Below are 9486 nucleotides of genomic sequence, written 5' to 3'. Positions count from 1 at the left end.
ATGTTTACGTCTGTAGTAAAGATCCCAGTTTTCTTTCATTCTCCTCTTCATTTTTTCACCTACCTCACTTCCTTTCCCTCCCTCATCACCGATTGGCTCGTTTTCGTCACTCCACCCCTCATTTACCTGACAGAGTTCACCTGAAGATGATCTAAGGGCGTCACTCCACTCGTTCGTTACTGTATTTATAAGGTTGTAACAAAGGAAATTACCACGAGGAAATGTCTTGCAGAGGAGCAAACCTTGTGTTCAGCAGTGTGAATTTTGTCACTTAAGATCTAAGAGCAGGGGCCTCCAACAGGTGGCTCGCGAGCTGTAACGACAGCTCGCCCTCTTCTACGCTAAATAATCATTTGTCAGCTGTCGGTCAAACGAGTTACTGTCAAGTTTGATTGCGTCAGATCTGCCGTAGGCGACATGCAGTCATAGCAACTCTTCTGGATCACAGATCGGATATAAACTAAAACAGGAAATACGTTGCCATGCAGTGAGTTTGTTTTTTTCAAAAGCCTGTTTGTTTACATTTTGGAAAGTTAAGTTTACATTAATCAGCTGTTTTAAGTTCCAGCTCAATAAACTTTATTCGTCCTCAGGGGGCAATTCAAAGGGCACATACAGTAGACATTAATAAAACACACAGCCAGTGCAAAACAAACTGTACACATTAAAGAAAAATAGGTACCATTTCATATTCTGACAACTTTCAAGAAGCTTGTTTTCTCTGATTTATGGCAGTTTATTTGTACTGCTGTTCTTGGTCTGTGTGTTCAGGTTTTTTTTTTTTGTCTGATGTGAAATTCAGATGTTTTTCGGTACAAAATGTGAGTTTTTTTTTTGGATATTGATATGTGATGTTTGACTTGTTAAATGATCTTCTTCGTCTGATTTGGTTTGGAGATGAGTTTGAGTGTTTTGATCTGATATGTGAAGAAATGTAACCAGGAACATTAGACACGAGCAGCTCTCAGAGTTAAAAAGAAAAAGGCTGGAGATCCCTAATGTAGTGGCTTAGTTCACTTTTTTTTTTAATGAATATTTGATTACACGTGCATGCTGGGAGGTTTTAGTACAAAATGTCTGATTGTTTGGATCAGGCATGAATTGCATTTTGTGAAATTTAAATATCTTAAAATGTAAAAATCTTGCCTTTTAAACTGGAGTTATGATTTTAAAAATTTCTCTTGCAACTTATTTTTATCATATTTCTCCGAGCACTGAACGCCTACACTGACAATGTTCTGCAGAAGTAAGAAAATAGATGTTTAGTTTTATTTCAAATGAGAGATTTCTGCATTTGTCCTCGCTTTTGTCTCTGGTTTCTCAACTGGAAAAGATGATGTCCAATCTGAGTTAAACCAACATCTGCAAAACACTGTCAGTCAAATCTGTTTAAACCACAGATACACAGTCCTGATGAAGATTAACTGAGTTTTCATGTGTTAAACTCTTCATAAATAATGACTAGTGATGTTTTTCCCCCCAAAAAACTTTAAGTTTGTTGCTTTTTGAGTCATTAATATTCAATGTAATACAGAAATACTAAGAGGTACTAAAACATAAAGGTTTTAAGGGGCTTTAAAGTGAGTTTTTTAAAAACATTTTTGTTGACACTTGTAATTATAAACATGGAAACATTTCTGCAGATTGTGTTTTTATGTGAAAAACAAGATCTTAAGACTAAATACATACGAGACTGGCTTCATAAGACATAGTGACATGTTATCTTTTTGGTGTTTGGTTTGTTTTCTCAAACAAGCTTTTATGATACACCAAGGAAAGTTGTTTCATCATTTGGATTTCAAAGTTGGTTGCAGTGTTTTGGCACACCAGAACTTTTTTCTTATTTTTTTTTATTTCAAATCCCATCGTCTCCGCCAGTCGCCTTGCATCACTGCTGTTTACTGTTTAGTCTGAGTAAAATGTATTTGAGAGACTGTAGCTGCTGCTGCTGCACGAAACCTGTGGTCAATGTGCTGAAGTCCCAGATGATCTGCAAAAACCTGCAGGCAAGAAACAAAGTCGTGATGTTCCTTTTACTCCGAACAGATGCCGTGGAGGTTCCCCTGAGCAACCTGAGTCCCAGTTGTTGGATCTTTTCACTGGCTGCCAGTAGATACATATAGTACTATGGGCAAAGTACAAATGTAAATACGTATGTGAGGGTGCTGAATAAGAGTATGCATGCTCAGCGAAACCTCCCTGAATGCATAAAATAGATTTAAAAAAAAACATAATCCCTATCTCTTACCACCAATTTATTATAACAATAGAAAAACCATGACTCTGCTCCAGGTCTGCAGTTAGTGTTGATATTTAGTCATAAAAACCTGTTTGTATTGTTGTGCACAGTCTAAAAAAAGTAAAGGTTTGCTTTTGCAGGGTATTTCAAGTAGATTAATCCTGACTTGACATCACAGCGAACTGGCCTGCAGTAGTAGTGGTAGTCTACCGATAAAAAGACATAAGTTTGGGGACGATAGAAGTGGCATGGAGGACAAGGACGCAGGGAAAATGTTATTCATACATTTCTGTAACACGGCAGGAGCATTTTCAGTGTTAGCAGAGGAGGGCAATAAGGGAGCGAGGTCTGTGATTCAGGGGAGAAAGGCGAGGACGTGACCCGCTTGTTGATGAGAGGAAGTCTCAGCGGCAGGAAGAGGAGACTCAGCCGTCCCGGCCGGGTTGAGCAGGTCAGTGGACCGTCAGGAGGTGGAGGAGCTGAAGCCCTTCAGGAGCAGTGGGGAGGGAAAGAGAGAGAGGAGGGGAGCCGGGGAGAAACACAACATGGAGCTCTGGCTGCATCGTAAGGCAGTTTATTTATATAGCGCCGTTCAGCTGTGCTTTACAGAGGCAGGGAAAAACATTAAAAATAAGACATGGGCTGGAGGTGAGGTGGTGGAGCTCCCTCGGCAGCCAGGCTGCAGAGTTGTAAATGTCAGAACTTCTATTATTAATATTATCTCGTGGCACCTGAGTATCCTGAAACAATGTGCAATCAAAATAAACCTGAAACCTTCTCAGTACAAAGAGCGAGAATTAGCATTAGCACAACCACTAAGACTGTGTCAGCCACTGCCATTTACAAGCTAGCAAACAGCATAAAGGGTTAAAAGATGCTAACTACGCTAACAGTTCTGATACGTGTATTAGTCATTACGATTTTGATCACAACAGACTCCTCATCTAAGTCCGGGTCTGACTGAGGCTTCAAAACATGTGGCTGAGTCTCTCTGATGTTTCCTCCAACGCCAACCACCTGGATACGATCTGCTCTTTCGCCGGTCAACGAAACCTTTGTCGGTACAGAGAGCGAGAGTTAGCATTAGCACAGCTAGCCACTGCCAGTTACAAGCTAACAATCAACTACGCTAACCGTTCCGACACGTCGTCTAGTCGCCATTTTGGTCACAATAAACTCCTCAAAAACTCCTGATGCTCAAATGAGGAATTACTGTGAGCAACCTTGTTCAGCAAAATATTAATCATTGCAGAGTGTTTTTTTTTTTTTTTACAAAGTTTAAAACACGTCTGGAGAGGAACTTGAATTAATATCAGGCCAGTGTGTTTCTGCTCATTGTATTAGATCCTCTGGTACACGACATGTTTATTTTTATGTTATCAGAAGCGGCACCATTTGTTGTGTATGGGATAGACAGAGCCGCCTACAAAAAGCTTTCATCAACAGAAAAACTGAGGGATGTTTGCACAATATCGCACACAGCATTTGATTGGCAGGTGATCCCCGGAAAAAAAATGGATGTCACCAAAATAAATGTTTAAAATCTCCTCTCTTGAAGTGTTCATAACTGAAAATGATTTTTTAAGCATGTGTTGCTATCAGTGTGTCACAGCACTGCCAGATAAAGTCAGGCACTTGTACATTGAGTGGAAAATCCGCGTCGGATGATGTTTGCCTCAACTGAGTGAGATTCAAAATCCTGTGTTTCTGGTGGCGTTTAGGGTTCTTCAGACACCCTCAGATAAGAGATAGAAGTTTTCACCCAGCAAACAAGATGGTGACAGCAGGGCTCACCTCACCCCCAGGGAGTGTGGAGAGCCCAGAGGTATTGTGAAGAAATGAATTTCAGGAGCGCGGCTGTGCACAGAGAAGAATAAAATGGAGGAAAGCGAAGGTGCACACAGGTAAACATCAAGGACAAAATCTAAAGTTGCAGCTGAGAGTCTGAAGGGAAGGAGCAGATGAGAATAAGAGGAAGTTTCATATCAATACTAACTCTCAACAGGAAGAAAGTGAGGAGATACATCAATAAAGACCGGAAAAACACAACTGTTCAGCATATAAAAACAATTCAACTCATCAGGTATATCAAAAATTACACATCTCCCATCAAATTGTCTTCCTTTAACTTGTATTCAGGATTAAATTTCTTCGTTTTTGTGTCCTCTTTTAGCTCTGTTTTACTCTGTTTTGCTCTCCAGTAATTACTGAGGGAAATAATTGGTGCTTTAGCTGCTAAAAGCTCCATTGTGTTCATCACCTCTCTTTAACCGTTTGGTGCTGGTCACGTTCTTGGGCTTTTTCACTGAAAAAAAGCCGCCTGCTGAAAACGACAATGACGAGAACGCTGAGGGTAAAAACCAAAACAATGAGCTCAAAGATGCAAAAAAGCTAAAAAAAAAAAAATGAACTGGAGAGTTGTTTTACAATATCTGCAGTCATTTGATCCACTGTTAATATAAGGATATTGATTTAGTGCAGCTTTAAAGACCCCCTCTCAATCTGAGCAGGTGGTGGGCGGGGCATAAGACCTGATCCAGATTTCTAAATGAGGAAGTAAGAGTAGATTTCTTCACTTTTTATGGTGTGAAAACCACGTTAAATAAAATGTTAATCATAGCTTATTATTTCTTTTTACATAGTTCAAAACATGTCTGGGCAGGATCTTTAAGTATTACACTATTAGCAAAAAGTCAAATGAGGTACTCTACTGTTCAAAGTTAGAGGAATGTTCCTCTCACAAAGGTACCTGTTATGGTCGGCGCCTTTTCAATCAGAAAACCTGACTTTCTCTGAAGGACAGTATCAGGGAGCCCATTCAACAAGCTCCAAATACAACGTGAAGGTCTTGGTGGCAGGGGAATCTTTATCATTCATCAACACAATAGTTAACTAGAGAAAGAGAGAGAGGTCTAAAACCAGGATTTTTTTGGTTCAGAGGAAGCCGAGCCACGAGATCCAGAAGGAAAACAACTCCACGCACGCAACCTACATTTTTCCCTAGGAGACGACTAATGAGCCAAACAACGTACACCTGTGTCTCCTGGAGAGCGACAGCAACATGGAAAATCCCCAAGAAGAATAACGCGTAGCTCTTAAACTTTCATACTGACTTGCAGCATTAAGGAGCTAGTGTGTGATATCTGCGCACAATGTTAGAATAAAGGGGAAAACATTCAAGTTAAAAAAGATTTTTAAAAAAGCAGAAGGAATGTAAAGAAGGCTTCTTGCTCGTTCCATGTCTGCCATGTCTTATTAATCACGGCTTCTCACTCTGACTTGCATTGGACCAAAAGAGAGGAAAAAAAAGGGAGAAGATATATATTGTAAAACCTAAAATAAGAGTTAAAACTGTTAGAGTTTGAATTAAGTTGAAGTAAAAGAACGAGAACAAGGATCCAGACGATCAGGGAAGAATAAAGAAGCAGAAGAAGAAAACAAGAGTTTGCTTTGCTGAGGCAAACACACTAGTGATTAAAATGGCATTTAATTGGAAAACTGAACCTATTTTCATTTTGATGAATTATGCACACTGCAGCTTGGCAAGGTTTAAGATTCCTTAAGGTCACACTGGAAAATGAAATAAGTAAGCAGCAGCCTGAAGGTATCGATCAGCCCTCCAGTTAAAATGTAAGGACCATGAGGACATCTAATACCGCATCTATTGATTCCACAGCACAGATGATTCATTATTTAACCGTGTAAATTCTTCAGTGAATCTGCAACAGCAGGAGAGCGAACACCCACTGATGTTACACCACACGGCGCCAGCGCATGTGTCTCTGCTTCCCAGCGGTTCATCCGTGGTCTGAGGAGCCACAGCAGACCAGGCAGAGGCTGCTTGCCCGTACAGTACATGACTCATCAGTGCACACACACACACACACACACACGCTGTATTTCCACTATTCCCTTCTCAGAAAAGACAATCTAAGTAATGAACTGTGCGAAAAACCCATCTGTGCTCCATTTTCAATTTTCCACGTCTTTGCGATGCTATTAATGACCTCGCAGACACACATTTGTATGCAGCGCGAGGCCAGTGTAGCATCTTTTCACTGCGCACAACAACTTATTGATCTGCAGAATCACAAGACTGGATCTGTGATGAAGTCGAATGCGGTGTAATATCTTCATGAACAGGACATTTAGAAGCCATTTTCAACACAATGAAACATTTGGAGAAAAAAACATTTGCCGTCGTTAGTCCTGAAATCCAAAATGTATTCTAAATAGCTTCATTCATTAACGGAGAAGAAGCGCCTCAAGTACTGGAGTCAGTATCATCAAAATATGGAGGAGCCAGTGTGTAGATCATTAAAGAACATTTACTCACATAAAACATGACAGTTTTACTATTGAAGTCTGATTGATATAAAAAATATTTGAATAATTATAATGTCAGAGTTAAAGAAGAAGAAGTTCAACTTTATTTATAATAATTATAAAAACACATTTTATTTATAATTCGCTGTCAAAACACCCAAGGACACTTTACAAATCCAATAAAATATTCAGTAGATTAGAACAAAAGCAGCAACAATGAAATATATATAAATAAAAGCACTTTTCAAAGTGAGGTTACAAAGTGCTCTCACTGCCACAAGAATCAAAAAAAATAAAGCAATTACATTAATAAGATACAACGAACACGGGTAAAAAAACTGTTGCTAGGAAATAGGAACAAATCAGGACAAGGAAGCATCAATAAAAAGCCTTTGAAGACAAATAGGTTTTGAGAAGAGATTTAAAGCACTAAAGCGTTTGCTGATCTAACCTCCAGAGCCAGGAGAGAAAATGCTCCATCACCACGAGTTTTGAACTTTGCGTGGGGTGAGGACTGGGTAACTGAAATAAGATGTTTCTGAAAGTTTAACTGGGAATCAAAAACGAGATGTGAGTTTGAAGCCAAAGAACCCGAGTGCTGCTGAAAACTCTCAAAGGACTGATTTGATCCGAAGAATATCGCTTCCAATTTTGTTATGATTTAACTGCAGGAAATCATGAGACATCCAGGCACTAATCCGATTAAGACAATCTTGTAAAAATGGACAGATTTGAAAGTACGCCAGGTTTCACACACACATATAGCTGGACATCATTAGCATTTCAATGATGAGAGAAACATAAGCCAAACTGACAAATAACATGCCCTAAAGGGAGCATGTAAAGAGAGAATAAAAGAAGTCCCAGAATAGATCCTTGAGGAACTCCAGAGGAGCAGAAGAACATATTTGGACATCAGGAATGATGCATTTTGGGTCCTTAAAAGCAACAGCAGTGGTGTATTTTTATTTTTTTTTTGTAGTTTGGCTTACAACAGTGAAACTGACGAAGAGCACCACTTAAAGAAACTCAATTTTCAGTGGTAAATCTGAGGAAAAAAAAGACTCGACCTGGGTGCACTAGGACATGGTCTCCAAAAAAAAAAAGCCTCAGACTGTATAGCAATAAAAACTTTATTATAACACAAAAACAAAATGGCTTTGGGTTTGTTTTTAGTCCATCAAACTGAGACCGTTGAGACTGATGAAAATGACCCAGTCTACTGCTTGGCATTGATTTGTTTATGTCCAGCTGGATCAAGTGAGGCGATACTGTTAAACTTGATCTTTAATGAGGGCAGAAAATCAATAATTCATGCACGATTGCCAAAAAAAAAAAAAAAATCATAACATAATGCTTATCCCACACAGGGCAGCAGAGCTCTGGTTATATTTACTTTTTACATTTGCTGGAAAAACGATAATTAATTTAAGTTTATCCAAAATACTCTATGAAGCCTTCATCGCTGGGTATTTGAAAGTTACTATGTAAATGTTAAAAGGCATTAACAGCTTAAAAATCTGATTGGCAAAAACCTTTAAAGCAGCAATAATGAATTTATTTAGCATTTTAGAGGGTAGCATAATACCTTATGAAGTTGTTGTGGGGAACATGTTGCCTGTTCACACATCCAGCAGAAACGAAGCAACATCATGTTCATTTGGAGTTTTTATGCCTCTGCGCCGCTGCTTCCCTCATGGACACAACTTCTAATTTGGCACAAACATTTTTTGGTGGGCAAAGGTCAAAGGTCATATTTTATATGACTGGATAATTGGGGATGTAACCTGAAACTAGTCTGAGTGGAGGAGGCATAAAAATGATTAATGAGGGCATTGTCAATAAATGAAAACATTGCAGTACGGGTCAAAAAAACCAAAACAATGTTGAAAGATGCTAAAATGCTCTGTAAAGCTGAGAAGAGCTGCACAGTTTATCTGTTGGTTCCTCGCTCCGAGCAGAAAGGTGCAGCTTTAAAGCAGTTGTTGAATAGCAAATTGATTCAGAAATAAACATAATCCCATCCTCCACCCAACATGTGTTCTGTTTTTCAAACAGATAATATCTCATTTTAGAAGCAAATTCGTCGATTGATTTTCCACACGGCGTTTTGCAAACATGCCACCACAGTTTTGGGGTTCGAAAACAAACCTCATTATCAACTGTGACACCGTGAAGTGAGTGCAGCTGTGTTTTGAAATCGGGAAAGGGTGATATGAATATTTGACTTGCAGTATTGAGTAATTCAAACTACAGAGGTTTAATCCCACTTCATATAAAGCTTCCTTTTTGCCATCGAAACAAAAGCAGCCACTTCACACGTAGATGCCCCCAAAGTGATCACACACACACACACACACAAACACACACATCCCCTAATTAAATAAGGTCATTAAATCAGATCATCGTGCTGTAGGCCATCTCGTGGATCGCACCTCCCTCGTCGGATTCATCGGCGCTCACTCCATCACCTCCCCATAAAGTCCTCCACATTACCCTGAGCAGCTGTTTGGGGAAAATGAAATTACGCACAGGGATAAAATTTAAATTCAGCAGCTACCTTCAGTGTGACTCATGATTTATTGATACTTTGGAGCAGACATTAATATTGTCGTTAAGATTAAGTCCCGCCTGACTCGATTTAAACCCGGCTCCCATTCCCACGTCTCCATTTTCTTTCCATCAGTTTGGAGGGGAGGCTAATCTGGTGTTGGGGCCGCACTGATTGTCCGTCATTGGGGTTTGTACAGTAGGGCTCCCCTTGTTATGCCTAACCTTTTGGAAAAGGTTGCACCGCTTCATTTGACATTTCAGAAACAGCCCGTTTGCTTCAACAGGCACGCCATCACTGAGTGTCACAACTTCTTTGTTCGACCTGCGGCAAAACCTCGAGCCAGAGACACATTTCGTGGGTTTTTTTT

This window comes from Seriola lalandi, unplaced genomic scaffold, assembly GCF_002814215.2.
Source record: "Seriola lalandi dorsalis isolate HSWRI2012SDOR001 ecotype SW California unplaced genomic scaffold, Sedor1 jcf7180002054923, whole genome shotgun sequence".
Lineage (NCBI taxonomy): Eukaryota > Metazoa > Chordata > Actinopteri > Carangiformes > Carangidae > Seriola > Seriola lalandi.
The sequence above is the reverse complement of the archived record's forward strand: the minus strand, read 5'-3'. Positions refer to the sequence as shown.